Here is a 26,802-nt window from a genome sequence, read left to right as displayed (position 1 = left end):
GATTTTCGTGTGATATTGTATTTGATACAATTAGGAGCAACATAGGCGATGGCCATATACTCAGCTGGGCTTTCTCGGTAGGTTCATTTTAGTGCATTTAAACTTTAATGGTTAGAGTTTACAGAGCAACTGCAAACATGTATCATCTCGAACTGCAACGGGATTGATTAGCTATAATTCTTTATATAGATAGCAATTTCTGAAATTTCAATTTTATACAATAAAACATTTGACAAATCTTAGGAGAACATAAAATTTTGAAATGCTACAAGCGATGACATTTTTTCCACTTGCAATTGCAGGTTATGATATTGTTTTCTATATTACCTATGCTTTATCATACTTTATGACAAAAGAAATCAAGACATTGAAGGGGCAAATATATTAGAGAAACTTCAACATTTTTAGCAGAAGGTCAAACACATACATTGTAATCCTAAGCAAACTTAGATTACTACCACCTATCAAAGGAACCGGAAGACTTAGAATAATCACAATAGTTCCTAGCATGAGAATGTAATGCTGGAATGCTAGTTAAATAGTCTGCCCTACATCAAAGCATATGATAGAGTAAGATCATCAGAGCATGCAATTTTGGCTAGTTAGGAAAGCTACCAATAAATTCTCCACTAGTAAATCACTTTAGAGGGAAGGCTTGTATTTCTAAGAAACCAATATCGAGAAAAAAAAGTGCAATTAGAATCCTTTCACAACCACAAGAATTTTATAGAGATAATCTAAGTAATAATTTACCTTGAAATCTGTGCAAAAGCTTCAAACTTTTTTTTTTTTGGTCTTTTTTGGCCAAAACTATCAGGAGAAAGTCATCCCTTTTTCCTTAGACTTCTGAAATAATATCCAAGATTCACCGAAAGACATTTTTAATGCAAAACTATGATACCTAAGGCATCCAAAGGAGAAGGAAGAATTTGTGTATACAAATTTCTAATATGTTGCTCTCCTAATATCTTTGGATGAGGTCAAGGTGCATCTGAGATGGAAATGTTGGAATTACAAGAAACTGGAAGTTACATAGATTGTACAAGTTAAAAATGGGAGGAACTAATGAGAACATATAAATTTTTATTTCATGTAGTGGTGTATTGCAAGGAAATAGAAACAAAGTTGAAAGTTCAAGCGTTAAAAAAAAAATTCAATGTTGCTAGTTACTCTTAAATTCTTATTAGAGATTAAATGTGTAGTCAACTACGATATACCGAAAAAGCACAATCAATAGGAAACACATCGAGATAAAGTATACCAATAAATCTTAAAGATGCAAATGAAAGAAATCAATTAAAGCTTTCTTAAACCTTCAAAATGCATAATCAATAGGAAACACATCGAGATAAAGTATACCAATAAATCTTAAAGATGCAAATGAAAGAAATCAATTAAAGCTTTCTTAAACCTTCAAAATGAGGGAGAAAATCTAAAACAATGCCAATTTGTTGATAGCCCCTACTCTAGAAATGCACAAGCCTGAAGAAATATAGCTGGATATTATGTGAATGAAGATCTTTAATAATTAATAAATAGATGGGAGAAATCATTTTAATAATTTATAAATGAATGAGCTATGAGCTCGAGAAATTCCACGCATTATAGTTGTACTGCATAACTTTTTCAACAAGCATGTACGATCTTATTTTTAATTTTATTAACATTTTAAATCTAATTTTTTCATTACTTTTTAAAACCAGCATAAATTAAATTATTTAAATAAACTTAAATATTCAAACTTTAATATATAAATACAAACTCTAAAATTCTCAAATTTCATTGGTCTATTTAAAAAAGTTTTAGATTGAACGAAAGCAATAGTACCCTGCCTAAAACCTGCCTAGGACAGGTAGTAATAAATTAAAAACTCCTGAAAATTAGAAACAAATAAACCCTAGATGTTAATGATTTATTTTTAAACCTGGAAACAGGGATGGGAATTTGAGCATCCAGGCTGCATCCTGCAAAAGTGAGTGTATCGATTTGGCGCACACACGAGGGTACGTAATTCACTGAGCTTATTATAGCATTACTGGAAAGGGTTTTGTTTTGGCTTTACATAAATGGACAACCATCCCTTTTCTGCGTGTAGAAAGAGAAAGAGAAAGACAATAGAAAAAGAGGCTGTGCGCTCGTCTCGCATTGAGGGCACACACTATTACAGTCAAGTAGATAGAAATGAAGAATATAAGCTTGTGTCTCCTTTTTTTGATCATGAATATTCTCCGGGCACGAAGATTGAGATTGCATCGAAGAAGACTGAAAAAACAAAAGCGTTATTGGCCTCTTCTGATAGTAACAGTCAGGGGAAGGAGATTGTCGTTTCCCCTTATTTTAAACAAAGCTATCCTTCAGGGACAAAGATTGAGATTGCTTTAAAGAAGACTGGCAATGCAAAAGTTCTTCCTCATCATCTCTTTTCTCCATTGAGAGGGAAGGTGAAGGATTAGGTGAACGCAATAGATTTAACCCTGAGAAGGTACATCATGAGAAGCAAGAATTGTTTGTTTCTCCCTACTTCGATAATAGGCATTAATTTGATAATAGCCATTACCCTAATGATAAATTTACGATAGTGGTAAAAGAAAAGGCAATAGAAAAGTCTTCCGGAAACTCGTTATCTTCCTCATCATCTCTTTTCTCCATTAGAAGGGAAGGTGAAGGGTGCAGTAAAAACAATAGATTTAACCCATTTTTGGAAGCCTATCGACGAAAAAGCGAGCATAATTACTGGACTCCTCCAAAATCAAGATATGAATTACTTCAAGAGAGTTACTATCAGGACCCGTGGAAGGTCTTAGTTATATGCATACTACTCAATAAAACAACTGGGCGCCAGGTATTCACCATATTACACCTTTCTTATCTTTCACATTTTCTAGAAGTTTCTAGTATAGGGATTTTAGTTTATTTTATTTTTTCAATGACATATGACCCAGGATTGGAAAATTAAGACAAATACAACCATACATCTATTTTAGATAGTCTTAATAGGTGTAAAGTTGAAAACCAAAAATATCAAAAGAGGAGAGATAGGAAAATTTCAGTTTTTTTTTCTTTAATTTTATCAGGAATAAACTCTCATCTGTTACTAGGAAAATGATTCAAGTAGAGTGACAATGTTTGCTTAGAGGAGAAGTTACTTAGATATTATCAACATTGTTTTAAAATATTATATTTTTAGTCAAAGTTGAAAATGTGGGGTGGGTTTTTTTTATGCTGGTACAAGTTTATGGTTCTAGAACTATTTCAAGGTAGTATGTTAAAGATCTCTTCTATTTTTTTCACAAGCATGTCATCAAATATTATCTTCACAACATTTTCTTTTTCTACCTCCTTGGGATATGGAGGCTATAACCATCAATTGGTCACATGCATTTACTTTGAAAGTCAGCAGTCTAGTCGCAATGCTCTGCAATCTGATGAATATTTTGTTGATCAAGATGATTATTGATCGCAAAAAACTCCTTTCCTTTGTTGTGCTCCCTAATCGAGTTCTCAAGTGCGATTGTATGGTTCATTGTATATCCTTTCTCATTGAGTACTCAAGTGTGATTGTATGTCCGTTGCACCTTCAACCATAGATTTACATCTATCCGAATTTTTGGAATGAAACATAAGATCAATTTAATGAGTAGGGCACAATCTCCAAAAAAGGGTAGGACTTTATCACGAAAAAGTGTTGTGCTACTATGAGTGGTTTGACATTGTTAGTCATTGTTAGAAATTTGTTCAATGCTCTCCTCGGGATTTGTGACAAGGGCTTAACCGCCTCTTGTGTACTATAAGTTGAGTGGTTGTATCGGGCATTGAAAGATCGGTCTTTTGGTGCAACGACAACCCCATTCTAACAAGTAGTATAAGAGCTTGGTCATAGGTTCGAATCTTCAGACCCTCAGGTAATGCTGAGGAGGAGATTTTTTGAAATTTGTTTAGCGCTCCCCTTGGGATTTGTGACAAAGGCTTAATCGCCTCTTGTGTACTATAAATTGAGTGGTTGTATCGGGCATTGACAGATCGGTCTTTTGGTGCAACGACAACCCCATTCTAACAGTCACAACTTGAATGACATTCTCAAAACTTATTTTTAGTACTACCTCCTTGAACTCATATTAACACACTATTTTTTAATTTTGTGGGAGGCATTATACAAATTTTAAAAGTAAATTGTGCTTTTAGAGACATTTGAAAGTTTAGAAATGTCCAAATTCTTAGGAGTTTGTGCCGTAAACTTTAGTGGCCATAATAAGTGCATTTCTTAATGCCTTTGAGTATAACATTTTCTTTCATATTGATTGGTATGCTATCCTAATAGCAAAAGGAAACAATAATTAGCCTAATTTTGCTTTGTCATACGCCTCGCCTAATTCTCCCTTGATCATCTTACAAGGATGACATTAAACCACATCAATACATCTACTGATTTCTATCATGTACCCAACTGTCCATGTAAAGTGGCTATCGTTAAATGGAAGACACAAATGAAATAAAGCAACAATTAATTATTGCACAACGATAGCATATGGCAAGTGACCGTCTTAAAAAGAGACTACAGGTCAACTAATGCAGCAAATTAGTAATCACATGGCAGCAATACAAGTTAACAAATGCAGTGACTAAAGATAGTTAAAATACATCACAATGATTCGACAACTTACATTGAGAAGCAAGTCGATGATGGAGGGGTGCAACTTTATGGTTTGTGTAACCCATAAATTTTGTAAGAAAATGTGGTAAGGATGCTAATAATTCAGATATGAGTAATTTAATCAATGAGCAGTATAAAAGTTGGAAATAATAAGTATGTTTTGGTAAGAAGAAGCAATGTAGTTTGCTATACCCAAAGGGTCGAATAATTAAAGCAAGTTTTGAATTAGAAGATATATTTGTATTAATCTTCAACACTCTGTATCATGTATATTATAATGAATTGCATGATAGTTAATAGACTTGCATCTGATGTATAATATCCCAACTTGCTATTGTTATGCATATATGTTCTTAACTTACTTTATATCTGCCTGTATAACTTTATATCTACTTGTATATTATGTGACACATATGACAATTCCCTTAACGATTCTTATCTATTGGGCTATATCATTCTGGAGCGTAGACATGATACATATGAAGGATTGCAAGTAGCTAGGAAGCCTTGCTAAAGAGACACCTTGAGTGGGGCCTGGAGGCTGAAAGAAGCTTGTTATTCCATACTGTTGGGTTGGTTGGAATGGCTTGATGTGCCTTGTATGGTCTCCCAAAAGCTTCTCCATAATGATGATAAGTTGGATATAGATAGAACGCCAATTGAATCTCGTTTGTTGAATATTATTTGTGATACTAATCTGGCTGCAAGACCTATATTAGGATAGTAAATTGACAACTTCCACTCTCAAGCACTATCCAAACCTTAAAAGAGAATTTTTGGGAAGATTAAGTCCCCAGTAGGGACATTACAATTGGTATCGGAGCATTGTTCTCGACATCTTGTCACCTTGTGGGACAGGCCTATTTTTATTGCCATCTGTTAGTGTAGTTTTTTAATTTTCCTATTTTGCTAGGTTTTTCCTACACTTTTAATAATCTCGCTTAGGTTAATAAAGCATGTCTTATTAGGTGAATGGTTGTGAGGTGTCACCTTCCTACATGTGAGCATCCATTAGCTATCTTGGGAAGATACTTTGCTATCTTTAGTCCGATAGATGGTTGCTCCTCATTGGTTGGTGTTGCCACCTCCTCCCTCTTCCTAGCCTATATAAGCATGCTACTTGGCTTGTATTTGTATCTCTTGTTTTTGCATCTTCTTAATGCTATTTTGCTTCCAGCATTTGCATTACTCTCTTGGAGACTAACTCTATGATGCTATTTTGATTTTGTATCATTTGCATTCATAGTTTAGATATTTACTCTTTGCACTAGTTTTCTGGGTTATTAATCTTTTCAGATTCTAACATGGTATCAGAGCTTTTCTATGTGCAAGAGTAGATTTTAGTTTCCTTATTTGAGAGATTCGGGGGGGGGGCAAATAAACTTTATTTTAGTTTTTTGAAAAACGAAGTATGCTCTTCTCTTGCATCTTTGGATGATCTTGAGAATCAGAAAAGTTTTGACAAAAACAGTTTTTCTCTGGGGTTTCAATCTCAAATCTGACAACCAACTTGCATATTTGGAGTTTTCAATCAGTTTTGCAGGTTCCAGCATGCCATTGATGGACTTGAGAAGCTGATCCAGCATTTGCATGTCAAATTTTGGTTGCTGGGGTCGTTTTCTGATTTTTGGAGCCGTTTTTTTCTGTTAAAGGCGTTTGATTTACACTACAGCAACATCTTCTGTTCATCAGAAAGAAAAACGCTTTCTGGGTTTTGTTCGCAGCCCCGAAAAACCATTTGGGTATCTTTTAGATTTTGCATGCAAGCTGTATATTTTTCAGAATCGAGCATGCAAAGCTACAGCCATACCCCTCTCCGTTGGCAGCCGCAGATTTGAATGCAGTTTTCAAATGTCTCGTTCTTGCTCATACGAACTCCGATTTTGATGATTCTTGTTATGAACTTAGCTATTTTTTTGTGCTCTATCCACTATTGGAGTTATTTTTTGATTTTCATGCATGAATTCTTCAGAAATTGCAGATTCTCAGCCATGACTGTGCACAGTTCTTGTTTTGGAAACTTCGGAGGATCATAACTTTCTCATACGACCTCATATCGAGGCGATTCTTTTTTTGAAAGTGCATATTTTTTGAGTAGATCGCAGTGGTGCTATTTGTTTCCTTGATTATTGTGCCCAAGTTTCACTTTTAACATATGCTCTTCATGAGGGTTTGTAATGCATTGAAATCAAGACCTACTTTCGGTTTTTTGGCCATAAATTTTGCATACGGAGGTATCTTTCCGATCCAAAAGAAGTGCCGGAAAGCTGGTTCTGAGACGGAGATGTTGGTATAGGTATTTTTGAGTTTTGGTGCAGTTTGGTTGCCTGTTATGGCAGTCGAAGCCGGATGTTCTATTTTGCACTCCGAGAGGCGTATCTTGAGCTTCCGATCTCCGATTTTGGACTTCTTTATATCGCTGGAAAGCTCTTTTTGTGATCTTTCCAGTGATGTTGGTTTTTGTTCCAGATTTTGTTCCAGACACATCCTATTCAGTCCTTTGCGTTTAAGCATTCTGGTGGATATTCTGTTTGTTTCAGGTCCGGAGATCGATTTTGTTGCTTCAGTTGCTTTATTTTGGGCTTTACCTTCTGTTGTTTCAGCCTTATATTTTTTCTGATCATTGTTGATATTTATTGTAAGCATATCAATGCAACACATTGAGATAAAGTGCCACTCTTGCGATTCAGGATCCTTTTCATCATTGTGATTCGTTGTACTCGCACTATTATATAAAGTGCCATGGGGGGGATAGTTGTTTGCCGCTTATAGGCCCTCTTTCTCTAATTCCTCATGCAGTGTCGACGACACATGCCTTTATTTGTGTTTGTACCTCAGTCTCGATGTGTTTGGCCCCTGTGTTGTAGGAGATTTTTGGCCCATCTTTTCAGCTGCCTGTCACCTCACCTACCTTAAGGGGAGGATATATTGTTGTTCTATGCTTCTTTGGTTGATGGTTCGTGCCTTCTATTTCTATGGAGGTTCCTTTGGTTGATGGTTCGTGCCTTCTATTTCCATAGAGGTTCCTTTGGTTGATGGTTCGTGCCTTCTATTTCCATGGAGGTTCCTTTGGTTGATGGTTCGTGCCTTCTATTTCCATGGGGGTTCTACAGATCAGCATTTTGACAGAGTTTTGCGGTTCTTCATGCTTCAGTGATGCTGCTTCTTCATGATCACTCCTTGTTCCTGTTTTAGGGGACAATTTCCCTAGTGGGAGACTTCTTCAGTTCTTCACTAGGTTCTTACCTCTTTTTGGGGGAGGGTTTTTCCCTTGTGGTTTTCTCTCTTTTCCCACTTTCAGAGGTTGCATCTTCTTGCATTGTACTTGGGTACCTAACATGGCCTCGTTGCCGGGACCCATTTCTACATCCACCTAAGCTTCGCTTATGGGGGGGTGTTAGTGTAGTTTTTTAATTTTCCTATTTTGCTAGGTTTTTCCTACACTTTTAATAATCTCGCTTAGGTTAATAAAGCATGTCTTATTAGGTGAATGGTTGTGAGGTGTCACCTTCTTACATGTGAGCATCCATTAGCTATCTTGGGAAGATACTTTGCTATCTTTAGTCCGATAGATGGTTGCTTCTCATTGGTTGGTGTTGCCACCTCCTCCCTCTTCCTAGCCTATATAAGCATGCTACTTGGCTTGTATTTGTATCTCTTGTTTTTGCATCCTCTTAATGCTATTTTGCTTCCAGCATTTGCATTACTCTCTTGGAGACTAACTCTATGATGCTATTTTGATTTTGTATCATTTGCATTCATAGTTTAGATATTTACTCTTTGCACTAGTTTTCTGGGTTATTAATCTTTTCAGATTCTAACACCATCGAATTAGGGTCAAATATTCAACCTTTCTTAAAGTAGGTATGCATATAATTAAGAAGAACAACATTGCATTTCTATATATATATATATATATATATATATATATTTGTGCCATGACCTACTTTGCTTACTCCATGTGTATTTTATGCATGTTCACCTCTTGCATGTTTGATGTGTATTTAAGTGTATCGCTTCATGCGTTACATGGCTGGCATGAATTTATGTACTACTTCATGCTTACATGTTTGATGGGTATTTATTGTTTATCCTTGACATGCATATTCAGGTATTCTTGCTTATAATTTCATGCCTTGCATGTATTCATATGCATGACTTATGCCTTACGTGTATTTTGGGGCACAATTCATACGTGTATTCATGTGTATACTTCATACTTTGTCCACTGTGTGCATTTCTCATGAATTACGTGAACTCATATGTATACTCCATGTTTTATGTGCTCTATGTATTCATATATATGTTTCATGACTTGAGTGAATTCATGTGCATGCTTCATGCTTTATGTGCTACGTGAATTCACATGTATACCCATGACTTAAGTGAAGTCATGTGTATGCTTCATGCTTTATGTACTACTTGTGTTCACATGTATGCTATATGTCTTAAGCAAATTCATGCTTCATGCTTTATGCGCTATGTATATTCACATGTAAGTTCTAAATTCTGTGGCTTAAGCAAATTCATATGTATGCTTCATGTTTTATGTGCTATGTGTATACTTACCGACTCAAGTAAATTCAAGCTTAATGCGCTTTATGTATTCATGTGTGTAACTCATATCTTATGTGTATTCAGATGTGCGATTCATGCCTGGAGTGTAAAATGTATATGCTTCCTATTTGACGTGTCTTCAAACAAGTTTATTCCATGACTGTTTTGTCAAGAGTACTTAAAAATGTTTCAAGAGCTATATTCTTGCATTCAAAGGGGAGGGTGCATGTTTTAGACTAGCAAGGCACAGCTATTGGTGAATATGATTGATAAGACATTAGTAAATTTTTTAAAATATACACTGAAAATTGCAAATATATATGTCATTCATATGAAACTAAGCACATAACATGTCATTTAAACATTATAGAACCTTAACATACACCCTTTGAATGCTGTCTAGGAAATAATAACCGTTTTCAGTACTTAATTATCAATATGTGAACAAAATATTTAAATATAAGTTTAGCAGTGAACAATATCATAAAAATCTGGAAATCTAAATATGCCCAAAGGCTAGAGGGTTGTCATAAAATTTCATCATCATGTTCAAGTTCAACATAGAAAACAAAATATAGAAAAATGAAGTAGATTGCTGCTCATGCTCTTGGAAGTGAAAAAATCACCTCTTCTTGCAAAATGAAAACCCTAGCCAATTGCAACATACTCCAACTTGACAGGAAAAACCAAACAAATGACAAAACAACCACAATGTGGTCTTTTTTGGCCTTTTAGGGCATTTGGAGAGGCAGAGCCCACTGGACGACCAAGTAAGGACATTTGGTTTAATTTTTTTTAAAGCTTCACAAAAAACGGTGATGGCCAGCCATCCCTGGTACGGTTAGGGGACTTCTGGATGTCCCTTTTTTGTACCACGGACGACAAGCCTTCCCGCTTTTCTTTCCCAGAAGTCCCCAAGTTTTGGAGATGTCCCTTGGTGATTTGCAAATTTTGGGGACGGTTGGGGGATGCCCCCTACCTGTCCCCGGGACATCTTTGTCTCAGAAACATGGGTTTTTTGGCCGGGGACGCGTCCCCGGGGTATCTTTTTTTGAAGGGAGACATGGTACATACAAAAGATTGCAAGTAGCTAGGAAGCCATGCTGGTAGAGATACCTCAAGTGGGGTTGGGAGGGTAGATGAAGGTTGTCATTCCATACTCTTGGGCTGAGTGGAATGCCTTTAGTTGTCTTGTAGAGTCTCCCAGTTGGTACTCAATGATGACAAGAAGTAGGATATTTCGTCTAACGAATCCCCATATGTTGAATATTATAGTAATGAATTGGAATTCAATTTGTGTATTTTTGGCTTTTATGCTTATTATATTGTGATACTAACCTTATTGCAGGACATACACTAGAATACTAATGTTATTTGATTGGTGAGTTGATAATTTTTTGATTAATTAAATAATTTTAGATAAGCTGATTGATTTGTCAATGGATTTGATTGTGTGTTGATTTTTTTAGTTTGCCAATTTGATTGGATAGGTAGCCCTTGAAGTGTACATTAGGACCTCAAACATATATTATTAAATGAAGGATTAAATAATAATTATAGTGATGGTTTGAGAGATGACAATAAAACAATGTGGGAAACATGATTTTAGTGTCTTCATCCTTTGTTTTTATAACTTCACCCAAATTTTCAAGAAACATAGACAATAGAAAGAGATAGGATGCCATTACTCAATTGAACTCATTTGGTGGAGATAGGATGCATCAACATGAGACCAATGCAAGCTCTTTTAAGCACAACCACGAGATTCTCATCGACTCCTTAGCAACCTAACTAGAATCCATCTCCACACTAGAAGACATAGTGTCAGACTTTTGCCAATGTTACCCTTTTGGATTTGTGACATGGCTTAACCGCCTCCTATGTTCTATAGGTCTAGTGGTTATATTGGCATTGACAGTTTGATCTTTTGGTGCAACGACAATTGTAGCTTGTAATAAGTCGTATCAGAGCTTAGTCATAGGACTAAATCTCCTCGGGTAATACTAAGGGGGGGATTGTTGGACTAACCCAAGATTTGTGACATGGCTTAACCCCTCTTGTGTTCTATAAGTCTAGTGGTTGTATTAGGCATTGACAGGTCAATCTTTTGGTTCAACAACCCCCCTAGCTTGTAACACATATATGAAAGCCAAGAGTTGCAACTTAGAATTCCATATTAGACGCCCCTTTGAGATTTGAAGTTGGGTCTCTAGTATCTACAACAAGAACTCAATGCTTTAGCCATTAAGCTCAATCCCTTGGACATTTCGGTAAAGATATTTCAATTATATCGTTTAGTTTATAGTAGAATCATAGCAAAGGCTTGAAAGACATATTTGCCAACATTGCAAACTAAGTATCCTTTTTGTGCATCTAATTTTTTAGGTAAGCATTGTCATGGGCAGCTCCTATATATATATATATATAACATAACACTAGCGAGGACCAAATTTATAGTTTCCTCCACTAAACAATGTTCAAATAGTTGAAAAGACCTATTCATGGTTCCTCCATTTTTTGCAAAGCACAACTTCGTAGATTTTGACAAATTTGTAGATTCTCTCAATTTGCTTAGGGAAAAATGGATCCCTTTATTGCTAGTAAACCTACGAAAGGTGCCCAAGATGCGAAATCAATACTTGTAATGAGATCTTGTTCTCTTTGATGAGTTGGTGTTGAATATCCCAGCAATGAGACCTCCCTTAGGACATTCTTCCAGTACAATTTTTGTTGACCCAAAAAAATTCAGCCTTTAGGCGAGTTTACCATCTAACCTTGTCATATGCGTTAATGACATTGAGCTTAATCTTTATGTTTTTTGATCTATCCTTTGAGGTAGAGTGGATGGTTTTGTCGGCTAGGATGATGTTGTCCATGATGTCCCTTCCAAAAGTGAAACTATATTTGTTTTGTACAATTAAAGATGCCAATACCAACTTCAAATTATTCAACGACATCTTATCATGTATGCTTTTACAGTGACAAGCCCTTTCTCAAAGGTTTCCTCTTGACGCTTCTTTTTAGTCTTCCTACTTAGCGATCAATTTGACTTCCTCTCTCTTCCTAGTGCTTTATCACCTAATGCAATGCAGATCTACAATATTCGTTTTATGACCATTTCAACATGCAAAATTGAATGCTTAGTATTTTGAGAATCTGAACGAAATACCAAATCTCCAACTTTCTCCTGAGTAAGGAAGTGCATTCGCCAAACAATGTATATGGATTGTGTGATCAAATGAGAAGACCTCAAGTTTCCTTCTAGTTGTGGACTTTCACTCGGTTGTAAGGTTGTAATATGTTAGCATCGCAAAGGGACTTACATTATTCACTCAACTGAGTTCAACTACTTCTAAACAAATAATGTTCAAATATGCAAGGGTTTTTTGAAAAGCTATTCTACTCCTAGAATGCAAGAATCTGTGAATGTCTTTGAGACTCTACTAGACTTAGTATTGTCATCAACTCCACCAAGCTAGTGCGATCTTCCAATGGAAACATAAGATGCTCAAAGTATTACCATTTCATTAACACCATCAATTAATGCATGTCAATTTGCAAGCAATAATTGAAGAAAAGCTCATGAAACATCTTGTTGACCATGCAAGGCAATCTTACAACCAACAAACAAATAGTGGTATTGATTAGGTGAGTTCCACAAAGATTGATTCACAGTTACTTTCATCCAATTAAATTACCTCTATTCAACGTTAATAAAATACTAATCTAAGTGAGGAATTGTAGAAACAATGCAATACTTCAAAATAATACAATTAATCTACTGTTGTGAGGTTTTCACACATCGTCCCAAATTCTTGGGGACCCCCTTTTTAATCGCCTTTAGGGCCAGTGGAGAAGGTTAGATGTATTTTTCACCCGGTTTCAACTTGATTTTCCAGAGCTATCAGTTCTATCCTTAGGCCGAATAAGTTCAAAATTGATTTCAACTTGGCAGGATAAGATTGTGAATTTTGTACTTAGACGATTTCTTTTGAAAATTTGGATTTAATTGTAAATTTGAATGATTTTCAAATAAGGAAATTTTTCGTTAGACTTAGGTTCTTGGAAAATCTTTTTTTTTTTTTTTTGGTGAAATAGAATTTAATTTTGTAAGATGAAGTTAAATTGCAAAATCGATTTTTACTCTAGAGGCAATTTTATTTTTTTGTCATAAAATTTTAATTATTTAGCAAAATCGATTTAGAGGAAAATTGCAAAATTGGCTTTAATAGTTTAAATTTGCCTTGAAAGCTTTTGGTATTTAATAAAATTGGTAAATTAATATTAAGAAATGGCTTTTGGTTAGCCAAAATTCAACTTCAAGGATGTATTAATTAGCAAACCCTCATTAAATAGAAATTTTTAGCATCCCCAAGGCACCATTCAATTTCGTTTTGCAATTTGTGGTTAATTAGTAAATTAAAAGTGCAGTTTTCATTTTAGAAAATTAAAATTTTGGCAAAGTATTTAAAGTGGGCCACTAACTTAGCTTTAATTTTGGTTTTTTTTCCTCTATAGGACCAAGTCGGCCAGCCTGGGAGGAAGGTGAAAGCTGCTATAAAGGGAGTCCCCTCCCATTTCATTTTCATCAATTCATTTGCTCCTCATGCTTGGGCGAATTTGAAGCAAGGGCAGATTTCCAGACTTGGGCGAAATTGGTGGAAGGCAGTTTTTTGGCGATTTTTGGGCAATTTCTCCATTGCCATTGTTGGGCGATTTGTCTAAGGGCCAGATTTTTTGCGTTTTTGGGGATTTTTGCTCCACTTTGTGGGCTGCGATTTGTGCCCTAGGTGGCAGATTTTACAGATTTTGCTCCTTCTTTGCTTGGGCGAATTTTGTGGAAGGGCAGATTTTTTTTCATGCTTAGCCGAATTTTGGGGGAGCCGAATTTTGTGGGGGCCGAAATTTGTGGAAGACAAAATTCTGATTTTCTAGAGGGGCTGCAATTTTTATATCAGATTTGGGCGATTTTGTTGGGAGAAGAGATACATATGAAAGTTTGATTTTTGCATAGAAGGCAAGTGTTGGATAAGCTTAGAGGCTTTGTTTTCCAATTTGCAAAGGGATTTGTAATTCTTTGATGTCATATCCCGGGTTCCGAAAAGTTGCTGTTAGATTATTAGTTAAGGTGAAAGTCATCATCTAGAGTTGCAAGGAGTGCTTAAGCTGACATCCATTCTTTCGCTCTTTTCTAAGAATTGCACTACTTGGTTCTTCTTGCCTTTTGGTCCACCACTCTACCATCCCGTAATAGGGCGACGAGTATGGAGGATGATAGTGCAAGTAAGAATCCCAAGCGGGCAAACGCTAAGAAAGACAAAGAGGATATGACGCCCAAAACTTCCTTCTTCTCGAAAATGAAGAAAATAACCGATACTAATATCGCTACAGTGGACATGATACGGATGAGGGACAGACTAAAGGAAGGACAATCCCCCTTGGCAAAGAGGATATACAAGAGCGGAATTGTACATGCAGCAGCTTTTCCTCCTACTTTGCCTTGTCCGGAATTGATTATGGAGTGTGCATCCAGATTTGATCTAGACAGTAAATCCATCATTTTTGGCGAAGGGAAGAGAGTGTTGGCCAACATTGGCGAACAAGCAATTGAAGAGACATTTAATATTCCTCAGAGCAAGGGCATGACAGTTGTAATGGTGGATCAGGCGGCCAAATCATTTCAAGGTAACCAAGAGGCCTACTTCTCACATCTAAAGCGGAATTGGATACACGAAGGAAGGAACGGAGTTAACAAATCAACAAGGCTTACAGTGGCAGATTTCAAGCCGGAATATGGCGATCTCATTGTTCTTCTCAGCCGGATCATGGGCCTAGCTCAAGCTATGCAATTCGAAAACTGGATGTACTTCTTCATTGATGAAATTGAAAAGGGAAAAGGAAAATTTGATTGGGCTAGGATCATAAGTGAAAATTTAGAGTTGCAACTTAGAACAGTTCAAAACCAAAGGCAATTCTACATGGGATCCTATCTGTTTTACTTAATTGCTAGATTGTATGAGAGTCCGGGACTTAGGGCCTTAGGAGAGATTGGTAATGGGCCGGGGCAATATTTGGTGCATGAATGCTATCCGCAGCTTCATTTGCACAATAACAAGGATTACAAGATGTTTTGCGATGCATTCGCCATGAAGACAGTAAGGGTATTACAAGGGGCGCCTGCTAAGAGACTTTCATCGGAAGCAGAAGCAAGGATTAAGAAGTTTGGGAGTTGGTTCATCCAATTCCCGCAATTCACATACATTAGAGTGACAGGAAGTACAGTTTGTCCCAAGAGGCTTCCAAGATACCCGCCCGACAAGGTAGTTTTGATGGAATTGGCTAGGCAGCTTGAGCACTATGATAGAGTAATGAGGAATGAGGGGAAAACAGGCGTTTCCTTCTCAATTATAATTGGCAATGATAGTTGCCCAAATCGGGCCGCCTTTGAGGCTGCGGAAAAGGAATTGGAGTGGTATCATCTAGGATGGTACAGAGCAAGGCAAGGATTCGACCCTGTTGGTCTTATCAAGGCATCTCATGAAAGCGAATTTAAGCATGTTCCCACTATAGAGGACTTTTGGGCCAATGCAAAGGATGATTTTTACGTGAGAAAGCTAGCTTTCTCGAGATTGTCGGTGAACATGATGAGAGATATCAGATGGAGAGGCCTTGATATTCCCGATCAATTGGAGGATGATCGTAGTGTGTTGAGAGAAGACTATGAGACAGTAGTTGGAACAGAGTTGAATCCAGTGGATTGGGACGATCATCAGGATCCTTCCTTGGAGGCAGTCACAAGGACAGTAGATTTGCATACCGAGTCGTGGTATAATGCCAAGTTGAGAAAGCTACAAAGACAAAAGGTTCTCCTTACTTATGAGATGATGAAACCAAAGGAAGGTCTAGTAGAATCAATCGGACAGAAGGGTGAAGGAAGTGGCCGGCAATCGGAGACAGTTAGAAATAGCAAGAAGAGGGCTTTGGAGGTAGAGAAAAGCCAAGAACGTTCGGAACCTCCAGCCAAGAGACAGCGGGCAGCGCCGTCAAGGGAGAGTATAACTAAGGCTAGAAGCCAAGAGGTCAATTCGAGTAAAAAAGGGGCCGTAGTGGAGGTGAGCTCTGATTCGGAATCAAGTGGCTACAGTGAAAGTACGGAGTACTCCCCTCTCTCGGAGAACCAGCAAGGAAATATGGCAGACACTAGTAGAGAAGAAGATGGGCCGATTGATATTGAAGAGATAAGTCAGGCGTCTAAGGCCGTTGGTGATGCTTTGTTGGTTGAACCGAATCCGGATTTGGGGAGATGCACTGCACCACTATGGTTAAGGCAAATGCTTATGCCGAGAGGCGAGGTGGTAATGGCTCACGCAGTTGATGATATCCAAGGACTAATAGAAAAGGATGATAGCGAGAACCAAAAACAGATGGCAAATACGGTGGCAAGGGTAATCAGAAGCGACAGTGATGGTCACCGAAGGGTTCAGATTGCTATACCAACAGTCAATAAGGCAGCGGATGAGATTGCAGCCCGGGAGTACGAAATAGTAGAACATAATTTGGGAAGAAATACAGATGATATGGAATGTGAGGAGGTTCAGGAAGGCATAGCATCAATCAGAGAAAGATTGAGGAAGGCAAACGAAAGGATAGTGAAGTTGGAGGCCGAAAACAAATATTGGAGAGATTGCTAGCCAATCCAACAGCTGCATCAGGCAGCCCTTCCTCAAGACAGCGGGAGCAATTCAGAAGAGGTATCAGCTCAGTTACATGAAGTAAGGGGTTGGATCTACGATACAATCCAAGATGGGCGAAATTTCTTGCCCTCCTTCATCTCAACATTCCAGTCATTGGTGACTGTTAGAAACAAATTCAGATTATTTGAAGAGGAATGGAAGAATTTTCTTCCCATCAAGGATTTGGTTATTCCTAGGCTGCAGGCGTTCATGAGGCTACCGGAGGCATATTTGGAAAGAGCCCGGTTGGTTGATGAGAGAGGATTGAGCATAGTTGAATCTTGGTATGTCGCATTGACTACCAGATTCAGAACACTTGAAGAAATTCATGATGAGATTGCACAACACGGCCCAAGCGTTGACACTTCCATTTCGACCATGATGGGCGACGTTGGGATGGCGCTTGATTTTGAGGGTATTAGAGAGGAGGATGTCAGTGAGACAGGATTTGGATCGAGATTGGATGAGTTAGGAAAGGCTGCTGTCAAAAGGAAACATCTGAACACCCTTTCCTCACTCAATGCTTTTATTGGGTTTGCAAAGGAATATGAGAAGGATCACGAAAGGATACTACAAGCAGCAAACAGCGTGGCAAAGTCAGCAGAACTCCGAGCGAAGCACACACCTTGTCCTCCTATGGAAGAAGTTAACGAAAGGCTAGCTAAGTTCATTGCCTTAGCTAAAAGAACAAAAGAAAAAGGAAGAATTATATTAGAAGATCATCTTATGTAAGCCCAAGTGGCAACTTTCTCTTTCTTCTAGAATAGGACAAGTGTTTGTTTCTGATTGGCCACCATTTTGGTGCCTTCTCATTGGTTGCCACTTTTGCACTTTTTTCATTGGTCCATTGATGAGGTGTCATCTTCTCATTGGCCGATGGGGTGGCAACCCTAATTAGGGTTTTTGGATCCAATCTGGATCGTCGATCTTGTTTTGATCTCTACCGTCCATTGTATTTTGGACCTCTATATAAGGCCATTGGCTCTCATTTGTAAAAGGGAGGGGTTGGAGAAATTGTTGTGAAAATAATACCAAAGTGCTCTCTTTTTCATTGCATGTTGACTAAGAACATTGGGTGTTATTGCATGTTTTCTACTTCCACATAGTTAAATTTTCTTTTCAAGTTGAAGCAATTTCATTTCAAGTTGTTAGAGTAAGAGTAAAATAAAATGGATAGTTGCATGGTAGCTTTGGTAGATGTTTGATAGGGGTCAACACTAGGCCACTAGCATCCTAGCGGCTGGTTGGGAGGCTTTGTGTGGTGATCTAGTTTACTTTCCTTTGAAGCGTTGCATCTATGGAGGTAGGGCCGCTGGTTAGCCTTCATTAGATTCGATCCCCGTCCATCTACTAACCTTCCATTCTTAGGAGTAGGAGTAGTTGAGCAGCCAAATTTCATGCTTAGAAGAGGTTAGTTAGAGAAGTAAACCAAAACATCGGCATTCTCACCTTCCATCGCCATTCACCCTACATTGCCATCATCGCGCCATCAACATCATCTAGCATTCACACCGAACCACCATCTCCATTTTCTCACCAAGATCCAAATTTTTCTCAAATAAGAAAACGTAAGGCCGCCTACGTGATTACCAGCAAATCACATTGATAAAACTGAGCGAGTATCCAACGGTGTAAGGAACATTGGAGTTATACTCATGTCCCATGAGAGATAACTTTTTAAGAGAGGAATTGTGTATTTGATATTCTGTATCAAGCATCCATTTACTAATATGTTATGTAGTGACACAAAACTCGCATCAACATCTACCATCAAGACCAGTAATAAATTATGGCCAATGTTGGCAGTATCACAGCAACAACCTTAACATGTCATTGTCTCTCTAATCTAAAACTAACGAGTTACAACTAAGAAGGCCTTGCTTTTTTTTATAGTTGTTCAAATACAATGAACGACAAGATTAATCCAGCAAAGCTTTAATTAGGGTTTCCCCAACTACCATCTACAAGCATTAAATGCTAAGCTGGTTACATCAAAGCACCACCTTGTGGGACAGTGCAAAAATTACATTGCTTTTACTTGCCAATAAGAAAATGCTTATGTAGAAACTTATAGAAGAAGACGCCAATCAATGGTCCAATGAGAAAATGCCACATGGGCTAACAACAAAGCTTCTTTTAGAAGATAATTTCCTTTGACCTTTTATCCTTTTGCAAATTCAATGAATTTGTACATAACATTGTTAAGCTCTTCTATGTGGACACTTTCTATGGGGACACATGACATGATTTGATTGGTTGAAGATGAGAAACATCACCTTGTTGTGCTTATCTTATAGACTAGATAATCCCTTGTGATGGGAAAATACCTCTTGATACTCAACATTATCAAATCCTAAATCCATTATTGATGGCTTATTTCCCAAATTGCTCCATATTCATGAAGTCTTTCGTCTATTGAAACTCTTCATCTTGAAACCTTTCTTATTGTCATGACTTTGAACTTGCACCTGTACTTGAAATCTTGATGTGCTGCCCTTTCTCTTGCACTTGTAGAAGTGATGAAGGTTCTTCATGTACTTGAATCTTGAACTTGGATTTCCAAATAAAATTCAAGTTTATAATGAATTCCTCCACTTGTAGTCTTGATTATGATGTTGCACTTGCTCTTTGAATTTCGCTTTGGTGTTTTGAACTTGATCTCAGGCTTACACCTTGACTTGTTCTGCAACAAAGAACCACCTCACTTGCATGGTGAACAACTGGTGGCTTGATGATACTCATGTCTCCCAAGCTGTCCTTGATCTTGGAATCATACTTGCACTTGAGCCACAATACAATACTATAGATTAGTACTTACATTTTAAACTTGCACTTCCAATAAAAAAAAATTCGGTGGTAGGAAACTAAAACCCGTGATGGGCATATTCTTTGAATTTGAAATGCACAACTAACTTCTTTATCTTGTAAAACTCAATTGCAATTGAACAGAATTTGTAACATTTCAATCATTTACTCAATCAAATTTAAGTTCCACAACCTTAGAAAAGTATTATCAAATTTTCAACTTTAGAAGTTTGATCATGGTCAAATGATATGAAGAGTTCAGATTCATACAATTTCACCATTACTTGATTTTCATTCCAAATCTTCATCTAATCACACACTTACATTCCGCAACTCATCATGAAATACCATATGGATAGATACTGACCTCGCTGCTGATAATAATATCTAAACCTAAGACTTAGACAGATGAAACTTTGCTCTTACAAAAGTCAGTTTTTAACCAAAATCTGGGTTGATATTGGCTCCTTGTCTTGATCTTTCTAGTCGTTTAAGTCCAGATCTGTTCTTGATTTTGTGTGATCTTCCCAATAATATCTTGCCTAATTTGCTGCATATAAGGCGCGATCTGCGCCTGTAAATTAGCTATGTATGATCAAGTGAGAGCTGGGTATTGAAACAGCTTCAACATCCTTCTTAATAGAGTGGTTAAACCAAAGGTGGTGTCTCTAACCAAGGCCAACTTGGTCTTTTCCAATTTAATTCCGGCTTTCCTCTAATCAAATTGAACTTTATTTTATGAACTTCACACCTCCTCACATTTAAATTCATGCCCCCTTCATTCAAATCGAGCCTCTTGGATGTAATTCATGCCTCTGCAATTTTAAATTGTGCCTAATGTACTTGATTTCAAATTAAGTTTGAACCTTCTCTAATGCAAATCAATGATGTCGAATGCAATTTGAATGCCCTCTTAGGCTGGGCAGAAATCTCATACTAAAAAGGCATTGGTCATGACATCGTGGCGGAAATAAAATGTCAATAAGGTGTTTGCATTTGCGTAGAGCAGAAATTAGATTCAAATAAGGCACTAGAGACCCAAGTTGGAAATTTCATGTCAATAATGCAAACACACTTCAAGTTGTTGAGGAGGGGCAGAATTCAGCCCAAATAAGGCACCAATCATCAAACATGCCTTTGCATAGGTGAAAATCTTAAGCAAATAAGGCAAATAGACTAAGTGCTGGGTGGAAATCACGAGCAAATAAGGCAAATGGTCAAAGGCTAAGGTCCGAAATCAGATCGACGGGATTCTGGTGCAAATAGCACAGCTTGATGTCAGGTCAGAAATTGGGAATAAATAAGGCACTTTGCACCTGTACTAAAGTTTGATCTTGATCATGTGCATCATAGGTTTGGACTTATCACCTTAATAGTCGATCAAATTATCATCAAATAAGACAATACTAAACACACCACAAAATTTCTTAAGTATAAATCCATGGTCACAAGCCAAGTACAAGCTTCATATTTCTCTCTTGATCATCTCACATTCAAATTTCATCTATCCCATGACTGTTCAAACTCACCTTGATCAAAAGACTATTGCTCTTGATAATACTTCAATCAATATTGAGCTTGATTTGATCGAATCACCTGTATCTCATGAATTGCCCATTCTTTACTTGATCACGATCAATCTCAACTTTGTTCTTTCCTCCCTAATGGGCTTGACCAAATCACCTCTATTTCATGAATTGCCCATTCTTTACTTGATCACGATCAATCTGAACTCTTCTCTTTCTTCTTTAAGGTGCAAACATCATAACTAGCCTCTAATGTTCGAAAATTAGAAGAACTAGCCTGAGGTTTGAGCTTTCAAAATGTTGCCAACTTATTGCTACACTATCGCCTAATGACAACTGAGGCGAACAGAGGGGGTCCCCATTTGCAGTGGAGTGATGGTGTGAAAAGGTCACAACAGTACCTAGGTCATCCACCCTTCAACACTCGTTCTCATAATCAAAGGGTACCAAATCATTATCCTCGTTTCCAAAGCCATTTGGTTCTAACACCACCTACATTTGCTTGGAACGAGACTTGACCATAGGATCAAATGACAACTCAGATTCCAGGATAGCCTTGGGAGGGTTAAACCTACAGCTTTCAACCCCTTTATTAAGCATTGGGTTTGTGATGCCAATTGTGAGAGAAAGAGTATCTACCCTTCATGTGCTAATCCAGAGTATTTCTCCTTTTGCTTAGGTATGCCACTGAGCTTCATTCTTGAGAAATACTTTATTTGGGAGGTCACTATCACTTGAAGATCCATTCTATTAGAGATTTGATCTCTCCTCAGTCTATGGCAATAGCTTCTACACCCACTTTTAGAGCCTAGGGTAGGGACATCCTAGCTTGGATGAGATCTTCTTCGAGATCACAAGCGGTTTAATTTTTTATTCCTGTATTTCTATATAGAAATCGTTCATCTGCTGAAGTCGGAGCTCAGATCTTCAATAGAATCTCCTAGATTGTGATAACTTTGATTTGCACATACAAACCCAACTCTTTATCACCCATATCTACCTTGAGGGCAAGACCAAGGTCATCATCAATTAGTTTCAAACAATCCTCTAACCAATAATCAAGAGGTAAAATATTAAGTCTAATCAAAATAGGGCTTTTCAAGGGAACCATGTTCTATAGATTGAAACTTGGGCTTCTTTTCTGGTTAAAATCGAAATTAACTTCCATATTTCATGGGCCTCCTCCAGAATCATAGCTTTGTCTTCTTCCTTGTCAGATCACCATGAGAAAATGTTTTGACAAGAAACTAACATACCACCTCTTCTTTCCAATTCTCAGGAGTCCAACTATGGATCTCAGCCCTAGTCCATTTCACTCCTAAAATTCTCCATATACATGCAGTTTGTTGAAGGTATACCACATCACTGTCATCTTTATTGGCAACATCAATGTTTTTCACCTTGTTATTTCACCTTGACTTCATGGGATCTATCGCAGAATTCCTTCCACACAATTGGAAATTCAATTGTGTTTTTTGCAAATTTTCTGCTACTTGCAAGGGCCCTGTTTTTCTCTTTTGCACCAGTGCATTCATTGTTTTTAAAACAAATGAAAACGAGATCTTTCTGCAACATCCGACAAAATGTTACAAAATGACCCATATTTTTGAGCCAAAGAGAATATAAGCAATCATCAGAGAATTTCTGTGAATGTGAAAACATCACAAGTTCACTTGAGAAAAATAAGCCATAAAAATTTAAGCTAGAGCTACCTTTTTTCCAGAACACCAACCATTTTTCATCAAGAACAAGGGACAAAATAGCCATATGCCCACATTCATTGCCATCATTTTTGCTGTGTTTGAGCAGGTTTCCCAGTCTACAAAAGATTTGCTCCTCCATTGACCTTGGGCTTAGCCTTAGCAATAAGAACATTGCTGAATGTTTGACCATCATTTGCACTTTTGATGTTCCATGTAGCACAGAATCTGGAAGGTGCCAAACCAAATCTGACACCCTTGTATGACATGGAAAAGGTAGTTGATTAAAGAGGATTTGACAATTATTCGAGATACAACCATTTCAATATCTGTATGGCCATTTCTGGTTGCACAAATCCTTGGAGATAAATCTTCCATATGATGAACTGTATCACAAACCAGCAACTTAGCACAATAATTAACAAATCATCATGCTTTTGATTGTTCTCCATATTCTGTATTTCTAAATATGGACCCTTCACATTGCCTTGCCCCCATGTAAATGATAGCTATTAGCTACATTCATTTGTAGAGAATTAAGTAGAGGAACCTGTGCCATCTCTGCTTAATTTCTCTCTCACCAGTGTTTTGAATTTAAAGTTCTTTTGTCATGTGCCTTATTCTTTTTTCCCTCCTAGGTATTTGTATTTTAAATAAGTCCATTATGAGCACATTCCACCACTTTCTGAAACCTATGCCTTTTGAAGCCAATTCAAGTATTAGAAGCATAGAGGATGAAGGAGAGGAATCTGTGCATTTGCCATCTCTAGTTAGTCTTGTCAACATTTTTGAAGTTAATATTCTTTGTGCCACAGACTTGTTTTGTTTTTTCCAGGTTTTGTATATTAAATAAGTCCATTCTAAGCACATTCTACTACTCAATTGTTAGAAGCATGGATAAAATAAAATTTGTGTCATTTTGTCAAAAATAGTACTGTCGTTTCTTGCAACTTTGTAGTAGGTTTCTGCCATATGAAATATTTCAGTTTTGTAGGATAGAAAAGTTTCTGTACCTAATTGACAAAAGTGTCTACATTGAGTGTTGTTGAGACTTGTGGTTGTACATAACAATACTTTTAAATTTCTTGAAAGAAAGTTTGAGGAACTCTTAAGTTTATCGTTCTTTTTTGGGGATGCGTGGGATGTCAGCGGGGATGGCTGTATACATATTAAAGGAAATTTACATCAAAATATATAGAAAAATTTCAAATATGCGTATGATAACATTTTAAAATCATTCATCATATACTTTGTACATAGCAAAATGAGTTGAATTGAGAGTTCAAATAAGAGTTGAAATCCATAAATTCATATGCATTACAGTCAACGTTAATGGGAGATTGGATGCTAATTGCAGACCTTTCAGAAGTCGCCATATTATCTAAGGAATACTTTTTGGTACAGCACTGGTGAAGGCTGCCATTGCACCATACAGATTGTTATGGCTGTCATTTATTCATTGCTGATTCATGTAAGTGCAAATTACATAAACATGGTGCAGAGTGCTTGGATTTGTTAATCAATTCTTGCTTTGAGGTAATACAATTCGGATATACTCAAAGGATTGTTTGAAAGGATTTTGAGGGCTTGGAGTTCTTTGTTTCCAAAAACTCAGATATTTCTGTATATATATTTATTTTTGTCTGAGTGAGTTTATTTCAAATTGCATTAGAAAACCGGGGACAGCTGGCAGCCCCCTTTTCTCATTCCGTCCTGTTCCCCCTACATGTTTTCTCAGTGTTTGGAGGCTGACAAGGGACCTCCTCTACCTTGTGGCTTCCGGAATGCCTTGTTTTACCCTGGAAATGTGCCACCAGGTAAGCCTGCACTGAATGGATCCATGTCCAATTTTGAGAAAACGGGCCATAGGTATGTGTCATAAGATGGCTTATTATGGTCTGCTGCAAGAGGCAACAAAAAGGAGCACTTCACTATATAAAATATACGTGGTGTTGCAGTAAAGTACTAGGTGGTATAGGCTTAAGGGATTTAAACAAACATGATATGATCATTGCTAGTAATGGGATTTATAAAGCCTTGGCCAGTAAACTTGGGAAATGCTTATTTTGAACAACATACAAAATGCTGTCTCTGAACAAGCCAAGAGTTGGAAACATCTCCCGTTGTACTACATTCTATTTGGGAGGCTCTAAATATTTCTGGCAGGGTCTAATGTGTTTGAATGTATTTGGAAAGCATGGGAAACCACAAGAATGCATGTAAAGTGGGTGATTTTAGATCGTCATTCAGGTTCCTTTAAGCCCTAAAAGGTCCATTCAGTGGAACCTTACTAGCAAAGGAAACCCCTTGCACTCCTTTAGGGTTGCTCTGCAAAAACCTGCAACATAAAAGGCATCACATGCTTCAATGAAATTATTAATAATGATCATCTTTAAGCTTGGCACGGAGCGAGCCAGAATTTACTGTACCTCCAACTCCTTGGAGGATCTTCTCACTTTCTTAGAGAAGCTTGTTGTATTATCCCTTGTTGAAATTTTGATCAGATTTATAAATAAGGGGGTGTGACTTTACACCTTTACCACTGAATCATACAACCCATGATGTGACCTATCAACTTTGCTGATAACAGAGATTTAATCATATTAACATAACCTAAGTACTCGAGTTAATACGCCACCTCCACGTGACATGAAAAGGAATCAGTGAAGTGATTTAGTTAATGAACAAATTAGTATACATCTCCAATATGATACGAGAAGTAGGGACTACATCAATATGTTCGAGACTGAATTTGCCATGGTGTTGTCTGATGCAACGCACGATGGAGACATGGTCTGTGCTTGCCCAAATTGAGCGATGGGCCCGCTAATAAGGGGGAGGTTTGTTAATGTACCTGATCGGGCTTATATTTAAACTAAGAACCTTAATTTATATAATAATAATCAATATAGATATATTTATATATTTTGGTATTATATATTAATATATTAGTATATGTCTCTATACTAATGTATTATTATATATTTAATATATCTATACGGTTATATCTATAATAATGTCCTTTAGGTTTACACTGTGTTTTATCCAACTGACACTATAAAACATTAACACTCCCTCTTAGCTAGGGAGGATAAACATAGAAATATTATCTCAACATAATATTGAAAAGTGGATGTCAACTCAAATGTCAACTCATCTGAAATTCTAGAATGACAACTCATTTGGCATTCTAGATTATTAGATGTCAACTCATTTGACATTCACTAGGTTACTTTGAGTAATGGCCTCCCGGATATTGAGTTGCAAGATATTCACCAAGTACTATGAGTAATGGCCTCTAGAATGCCAATTATTTAACAATCACCAAGTACTCCGTGTAATGGCCTCCCGAACATCAATTTGCATAACATTCACCATGTACCTCAAAATGTTCATGAGGTATGAGCACATGCATTCTCATAATACTTACCATATGAACATCCACCATAATATAAAATAGTCATCTTTCAATAACTTCTGCAAATACAAGTGATAGTCATTTAGAAGTCGTCACTTGCTTACGATGTACACAAGGCCCATATGAAATAACTTTTATTAATAAGTAATTCATTAGTACAATAAAATATCCTGAGACTCTTCTCAGTTTTTACAACATACCAAGATTACCTCAGAAGTGACCCACTTTTATTTTGCTGGAGGCTTGGTGCAGATGATAAGGAACTCCTTCTTAATCTGGATTTTCACAAAATCTTCTAATATGTTGAGGTTCTTTAGAATGCAAGTTTGAATTACTGATTTCAGCGAAAGAAGCCTGATGTTTAAGTTTGTCAGGACATCTTGCTGCAGTGTGACCATATTTATCGCATCTA

The 26,802-nt window shown here is 37.2% G+C and overlaps 1 protein-coding gene across 2 annotated transcripts in view; it reads left to right on the top strand.

Moving 5' to 3' along the window:
* Positions 1-1,883: 1,883 nt before the first annotated feature.
* Positions 1,884-26,802, top strand: part of LOC149573538 (methyl-CpG-binding domain protein 4-like protein) — a 34,554-nt gene continuing 9,635 nt past the window's right edge. Inside the window, exon 1 of one of the 2 annotated variants that reach the window (XM_089814524.1) lies at positions 1,884-2,003. The gene's annotated coding sequence lies outside the window, so the exon portion shown is untranslated. Of the gene's footprint in view, positions 2,004-2,664; positions 2,843-26,802 lie in introns of those variants that run through there. The other variant, XM_089814523.1, reaches the window with a different exon arrangement.

This window comes from Cupressus sempervirens, chromosome 2, assembly GCF_028749045.1.
Source record: "Cupressus sempervirens isolate cs-2001-9-10 chromosome 2, ASM2874904v1, whole genome shotgun sequence".
In the NCBI taxonomy this organism is placed as follows: domain Eukaryota; kingdom Viridiplantae; phylum Streptophyta; class Pinopsida; order Cupressales; family Cupressaceae; genus Cupressus; species Cupressus sempervirens.
The sequence above is the reverse complement of the archived record's forward strand: the minus strand, read 5'-3'. Positions and strand labels throughout refer to the sequence as shown.